The sequence below is a fragment of the Scleropages formosus genome, chromosome 5 (genome assembly GCF_900964775.1).
Source record: "Scleropages formosus chromosome 5, fSclFor1.1, whole genome shotgun sequence".
Taxonomy (NCBI): domain Eukaryota; kingdom Metazoa; phylum Chordata; class Actinopteri; order Osteoglossiformes; family Osteoglossidae; genus Scleropages; species Scleropages formosus.
Genome location: NC_041810.1, coordinates 16,105,018 through 16,111,904, shown reverse-complemented (window position 1 = coordinate 16,111,904; position 6,887 = coordinate 16,105,018). Strand labels below are relative to the sequence as shown.

General features: G+C 41.7%; 1 protein-coding gene across 1 annotated transcript in view; it reads left to right on the top strand.

Annotated features, from left to right (window-relative positions):
* Window positions 1-336: 336 nt before the first annotated feature.
* The window catches only part of pitx2 (paired-like homeodomain 2), a 51,398-nt gene continuing 44,847 nt past the window's right edge, over window positions 337-6,887 (top strand). The window contains exon 1 of the mRNA XM_018759537.2: window positions 337-444. The gene's annotated coding sequence lies outside the window, so the exon portion shown is untranslated. The remainder of the gene's footprint in view (window positions 445-6,887) is intronic.

The following is a 6,887-nucleotide window of genomic DNA, read 5'->3' as shown; positions in this document are numbered from 1 at the left end:
GGGCCACGCCACTTTTTCAATGACACACTCTCTGCCTGCAGCTCAATCATTTGGGGAAAATTACAGGCGAGAGTTGGGATGTTGGAACGGCCTGCAGAGAGCAGCTAGAACACACAGCTCCTCAGCGCACACATCACTGGGACCTTTAAAGGGTGCAGTAAAGGAGGGGAAACAAAACAGAAAAAAGCTTTTGTAGAAACACCAAGTGCACTAAGTTGCAGAGGCTGAAAGGATAAAGGCTTCGACTGCTGGATTGGGTACCGAGCGCTAGGCTTCGTTTTGATTGGACAAGCCAAGTTTCGAGGATTCTGGCACCTAGCGCCAGCCTCGCGGATGCAGACTATCAATAAAAAAAATAAAAAAGTTCATCTCGTCGGCCCGGTCCCTCTTCAGAAGACTTCTCGACCGTGCCTCTGCAAACAGACATCCTCCCAAAGATCCGAGGTAAATGATTTACACTCCCTCCTTAATCACATGTACTTTTTTCCTGTAGGAAAGCAGTTTGCCATTTCCTGGGGTACGTTTTTGTACCGCGGTTGAGTAGCCTAGCCAGAGATTAAGGCAAATTCTGCTAAGGACTATAAGTTGACTCTCAGCATTAAGAGGGGATTAATGTTTAGCTTCAGTGTGGCAGGCCTACTAGGTGCCTGTGTTTACGTAGTGTTGCAGACCACTATTAATCCAAAATTAGTATAAAAGATCAGCTGTGGCCACGGAGGCACGCCCGGTTGGCTTAGACGGGTAATCAAAACTCACTTTGGGACAACGTGTGTGGAAGGTCAATGCGCACGCGTTTGGAGAAGTGATTGTGGGGCGGCTGAAGCCCGCCGGGGGGCTGCGGGGGGTGTTGAAGAACAGCCGAGTTGTTTATTCTGCAAAGAAGCTCACCTTTAATATATTTGCACAGTAGCACCACCAATAAACAGTTGACAAACTGTGTTCAAGGGCATAATTGGGTGCTTTTTTTCAACCTCAAACTGTAAGAAGTCTCCAGCACTTTTACTTTCACTATTGCTTCCTTTAAAGTGGTTCTGTTCATGTAATGCACTCGCTGCATTTTTCTCTGAGATGCATGTCAGTTCGAAGAAAAGCATCTGCTAAATAAATAAATGGAAATGCGCTGATCAGAGCATCGGAATTGTTTATATGTTAAGATTCAGGAGTTTTAACATTGGTCTGAGATAGCAAATGTATAAGAATGGAAACATCATTCAGGGATTAGAAATAACCAAAAATGTGCTTGTATTTATTGGGTTACAACATTTTTCGGGATATAACACTGTATTCTTGGATTGAGAAATTGTAGCACATTGACAGAATTATACATAATCCTCACGCATTTACAGAAGTAAAAAGTTGTGGGGTCACATGGTGGTTAAAAACCCAAATCTGGATGCTGAAAGCCCCAGGTTCAGTTCCCACATGGGACCCTGTTGATCATGGAACTTTTTTATCTGCATGGCTCCGGTACGTCTTCTGCACCACAAAAGCATTAAACGCAGTTTTCAAACTTCCGCATAATGGTTCAATTCTAAATTAGCGAAAAGTTCACACTGCAGAGAAATCTTCACACATACGCTTTAACTGCAAAGTAAAACTGTGACGAGATGAAAACAGGCAACATAAAACCAGCAGTAAAATTTTTTCCTCTGGCAAACTGGCCGTCTGGCACGCAAGAGAGAGCCGCGGCAGCCACAGTTTTAACATTCATAAAAGTCTCATACTTCTAAAATCTCATCCGAGAACAAGCGGGAACACAAACTGAATTTGTACGTTGAAAATGGGGGAAAGTTTGCAACACATGCAGTAATTATGCTGCGGAGAATCGGCTACGAAGAGAGAAGGTCATGTCATAGCAACTGTTTCTCATCGGACCGGTCGTACTCCATGCCCCTCGTCTCTTCTTTGACCATAATCGTCTCTATTGCAATCATAGGGAGCTTTAATCTTCAAAAATGTAATTTGTATTTAACTACATGAGACAAGTTAAGATGAGACACAGATCCTACTAGTACTATAATAAAAAGACTTTAAGGTCCTCGTTCTACTAGTGTCCTAAAGGGAATCCATAATACGTGCAATCCACGTATTGCATATTGTGATGGAGCAAATTACATATGCTATCGTTTCATTTTAATATCACATATCCTTGGAATAGATATTACTTACATGGTGGGCACTGAGAATGAACTGTCAGCAAAAGCTACTAGCATAGGCTTTTTGATATATCAGAAAAAGAGAAGAAAGAGATGTACATCTAGAATATCTTGGGGGGAAAAAAGTGTTTTTACTTTTTTTAACTGTGATATTCTTAGCAATATTGTCAGTGACAACAGTATTATATTCAATTTGTTAAATAAAATACTACTGAAAGTCAGAAAGGAGAAAAAAAAAAAAACATGCATTTGGCCTTACTTAGCTTCGGAAATGTATATTCATAACCTTTTATTTATAGTGATTTTGAGTGCAGGAGCAAATTACAGTGGCCTTGAAAAAGAAAAGAGAAAACAAGCTCTGCAGTTTCCCAGCATGCTTAGAGACCAGCTTTTAATTACTCTCCTTACATCGTTATTTTCAGAGGATGTTTCCTTGCCGATGACGTGAGCTCTCGAGTAGCTGGACAAAATGCCAGTGACGTGCCGAAGGAACGTGTGGCCTGGAGCGGCCAATGGCCCCACTGGGGGGCATGCGGTGGGGGCAGCAGGGGGCAGGGAAGAGCACCATCAGCCTGAACACCCCCAGCCCCACAGCCCCCACAATCTAGCTAAGATTAGACAAATTGAACATCAGTCACATCCCTGCCCAGCCTTCCTTTAAAGTGGTTTTGTGTTAAGTATCAGGATGGCTTGAAGTGGAAGCCACAATCTTCTCCTTCATTTGAAATTTAAAAAAAGTTTTGCCTGACTGGTTTGAACTTTCCTTTCATATGGAATGGAAGGATCATGGGTTGTGAGTATCACATCTCTGTAGCACTTTCTAGAATTTACATTTGAAATAATAAGCTAATCATCTGGCATCGACTTCTTTCTCTATCGTTCATTCATCTTTCTCGTTCATTTTCCGTATTAGGACTGCAAGGCATTTTCATGAACAGTTACTCACTTTTAAAAAGCACATGCACATTCAAGGGGGTGTTACGGGTCGCTTCCTGCTCTGAGTTAAACCCCGCCCCCCTCACTTGCAGTTGCTGTAGCTCAGCTGCTCCCCATGGCCTTGGCCATGATGCTGGAGTGGAGCCAGGGAGGCGGGGGTCCGGTGATGGATCGCCGTGTCTCGAGGCACGTCATCACCTGGGAGCATGTGTGATGTGTCTGTGGTAGGATCCCCAGAACGGGGGCCACAGTTTCTAGCGGGGGGGTGGGGAGGCCACCACTCCTGAGACCCCTCGCTATGCTGCTATGAAACTGTCACCAACCTCTATTTTCATGTGGCATTTTAACATCATTGTGGACAGTCCCACAGACATGTGTTCTCTGTGTTTCTGGTGCATAGCTGTGTCGCATTGCATTAAAATTAAACTATATCAGCCTGATACAGTGAAAGGCTGTATTCCATCGTGACCGTGTCTGTTCTGAGATGAGAAAGTGTATCGATTTTATTGTGGGATATTTTAAGAGTACAGAGAATAACATAACCATCGACTTTGCCTAATCTTCAAGAGTTCATTCAACTCTTGACATTATCCCACATGTCAAAGATCAAGCTTTGTAGTGGAAAAAACTTTTACACTTAAGTCCAGCCCATATTTGTGAAGGAAGCGTGCGGTGTGGATCAGGACACCAAATTGATTTGAGTATTTCTCCGCGCTTGTCAAAGTCTGATCTTGATAGTGTCAGTCAGGCTGCTTGACATCCTTTCTAAGGCATTGGGCATGTTAGACGTGTGTTGTCATGTCACACAACATAGATGAGCTCAGATCTGGCAGCTGACAGGTCACGAGGTTGTGAAGTGCTGACAGCATATGTCCATGTCAGACGTCGGGCATCACGGCAATATAGTCTTCTGAGTCTCCGGAGAAGGAGAAGTTTAAGGTTGAGTGTAAGATAGGGTTCTGATTTACGGTGGGATCACTTTCCTGTGCCTGTACACTTGGCGCACAGCACCTGGCTGCGTTTCTTCCTTTTTATTTCGTTTCAAATCAGCCGTCAGCGTTAACAGGGAGAGTCCTCTTCGTCAGGGGGCTCCTCCAGACCCCGTATTTCAAAGAGAAAAAATGTAATGGCGGTCTTGAGAATGAACGGTTTACCCAAGAGGTCAAGTGCCTCCATATTTGGCAGCCCACAAACAATTTGTTTGCGACCTTTAGTTTTCTTATGTTCAAAGAAATTAGATGCTACAGAAATTACCAAATGCACAAGACATTAATGACAAAAATACAAAATCTAACATTCTTCTGTACTGGGAAAACTAGAGACAATAGACTATATTAGAGAAATCCTCCTTCACATTAAAACGGTTGAACAAGGCCTACGATTTGAGCTTGGTTCTTGCAACTCCATTATCTGGTTGAGTTAGACTTCCTTAGAAAGGCTAAACATGGTTTATTTTGGGTACCAGGGAGCAGTATTTCCCCGACAGTCCATTCTGTTGCACATATGAATATGATAATGATTTATTTTGCATAGTGTTTGAAATTATTCATTTTGCAGATGCTTTTTTTGCTGAATTGTGACTAATTGAAAATAAAAATGTAATAGATTTTGTAATGTGGATTTATGTAGATGTTAGATTGGCAGAGAAATGGGTCTAGCAGAGATGTGTTTCAAAGGCCTTCTTGAATTCTGGAGGGATTCAGCAGCTCTGAGGGACAGAGGGAGTTTGTCTGACCACATCAGAACCAGATATAAGACATTTAAACTTTTGAATTTGGAGTTGTTGTAAGTGAGGCCTCCAAGCAGCCTGAGGCAGAGAAGTGTTGCAGCGTATAATCAGCAAATCATGCCTGCTTTTGAATATAGAAAAAGTGCAAAAACAGCAAAAGCACTAAGATGTAAGCTGCAGCTGACAGACACTTCAAACAACTAACCTAACCTAAAAAAAAAAATTGTGTTTCTATGCAGTGTGTGCACCTCCTGTCTGGGGTGGGATGGCATGGAATTAGCAAGGTGTCTAATGGCAGCTGTGTATGCGTAACAAAAAAAATGGGAGCGGGTCGGAGGGACCACATCCCACTGTACAGCACTGATTAATGTGCAACACACTCGAGAAAGTGGAATCGAAATTGGAGCCAAAAGAAGGCAGAAGCATTGGAACCACTCTCCCGGTAACATCACATGTTTCACATTTCCAGCCTCTCGGTGGATGACATTTCATTTCTCAGCGCAAGTCATTTTTAGTGGGCTAATTTAATTTAGACCCTGTTGCACATCGTTAATTCCTTTTCATTTAAAAGAGGTCACGTGCCCCTGCTGAATTCATTTCCACCCTCTTTCCTGAATTAATAGCAGTGGAATTTGGCAGCTGCTGAATGATAACAAACTCTCTTTCTCGGAGAAACAAGAAGGATGCTTTGAGATGGAACGTTAAGCATGACACATGATTTGTCCCACATCGATGGTTTGTGTTCATTCGCTATTGAAACATATTGCCTCATATTTGGCCTTTTAAGACAAGTAGCACAGGTTGTTTCTCTTTGGACCGATTTCTCTGGTTACTCACATGTGCTCACCAGGGGCACCAGGTGGTATAGGGGTTATAGCCGCTGCCATGCACTCAAAGGACCTTCATTTGAATCCTCCATCTGCCATAGTATCCCTGATAGAGGTACTTATCATCCACTTCTCCAAAAAAATTACCCATGTCTATAAAAGGTTACATCATTGGAAGTCACTTCAGAGAAAAGTGACAAATAAAGGAACTAATTAAAAATAGATATACTCAGCAGTGAATATTCTGGGAAATTAATTTTTAGTTGTCAGCATGATTGTGCATCTATTTTTTTGCGTTGCTCCACCGTACTGCACGTGGCCATGTAATAAAACTAGTCATCTGGAGTTACAGAACTAAACATGTCCTCCAATATATTTGTGGATGACCCACTAACCCCAATTAGTCTGCAGTTACTTTTAGCTGAGAATTTTAAAATGCATATTAGGTGACATGACTTTCCTTACGCTTTTCGTTGCAAGATTTTAATTTGTGATTAATGAATTGACGCATTTATATATTAGCAAAGTATCATACATTGGGACTTAAGTCTAATTTGTTTAGCGTGTTTTATTTATTTATTTCTTTGCTCTTTTATGGAATTAAAAAAAGTTTTCCAGTGTCCTTTTCCAAGAGCTAACGGTATGTTTTTTTTTTTTTTTTCCTTCTGCATGACACTGTACGTAGAGACTGCCACATCGTGAGTGACCCTGTTTGGAATAATCTGGTGTCTATATCCTCTGTCAACAACATGCTACCAATTCCGTATTTCTCACTGGCAACTGAAAAACAAGAGCGGGCCAAAAAAAAAAAAAAATCACAGTCTGACTGCAACAGTCATTGTAAGGACAACCAGCCAATAAAATACAACCAAACCAAATAAAATGCTACCGACTCCAGAGTTCTGTGATTCCGTTTGCTGTAGGTCCAGAGCTGGTGAACAGATCCGTACAGTTCACACCGTCAAGATTGGTACTCAGTGGACGTTTTGAAAGATACATATGATGTAAAAGTCAGTAATGTGAGTGTTTGAGCAGAAGTTTTTAAGCTTTATTTTTTCAAATCAAGGTTAACAAAATATAAAAATGTGTGTATGTGTGTGTGTGTGTGTGTGTGTAATTGATGATATATAATTTACCGAAAGCGCTATCAAAGTGGAGGGTAATGGAAGGCATATGAATGGAATTTGTCTAATGCTCCTCTCGCAGAAAGCAAGCGTCGAAGCTTCGTAGGAGAAGAAA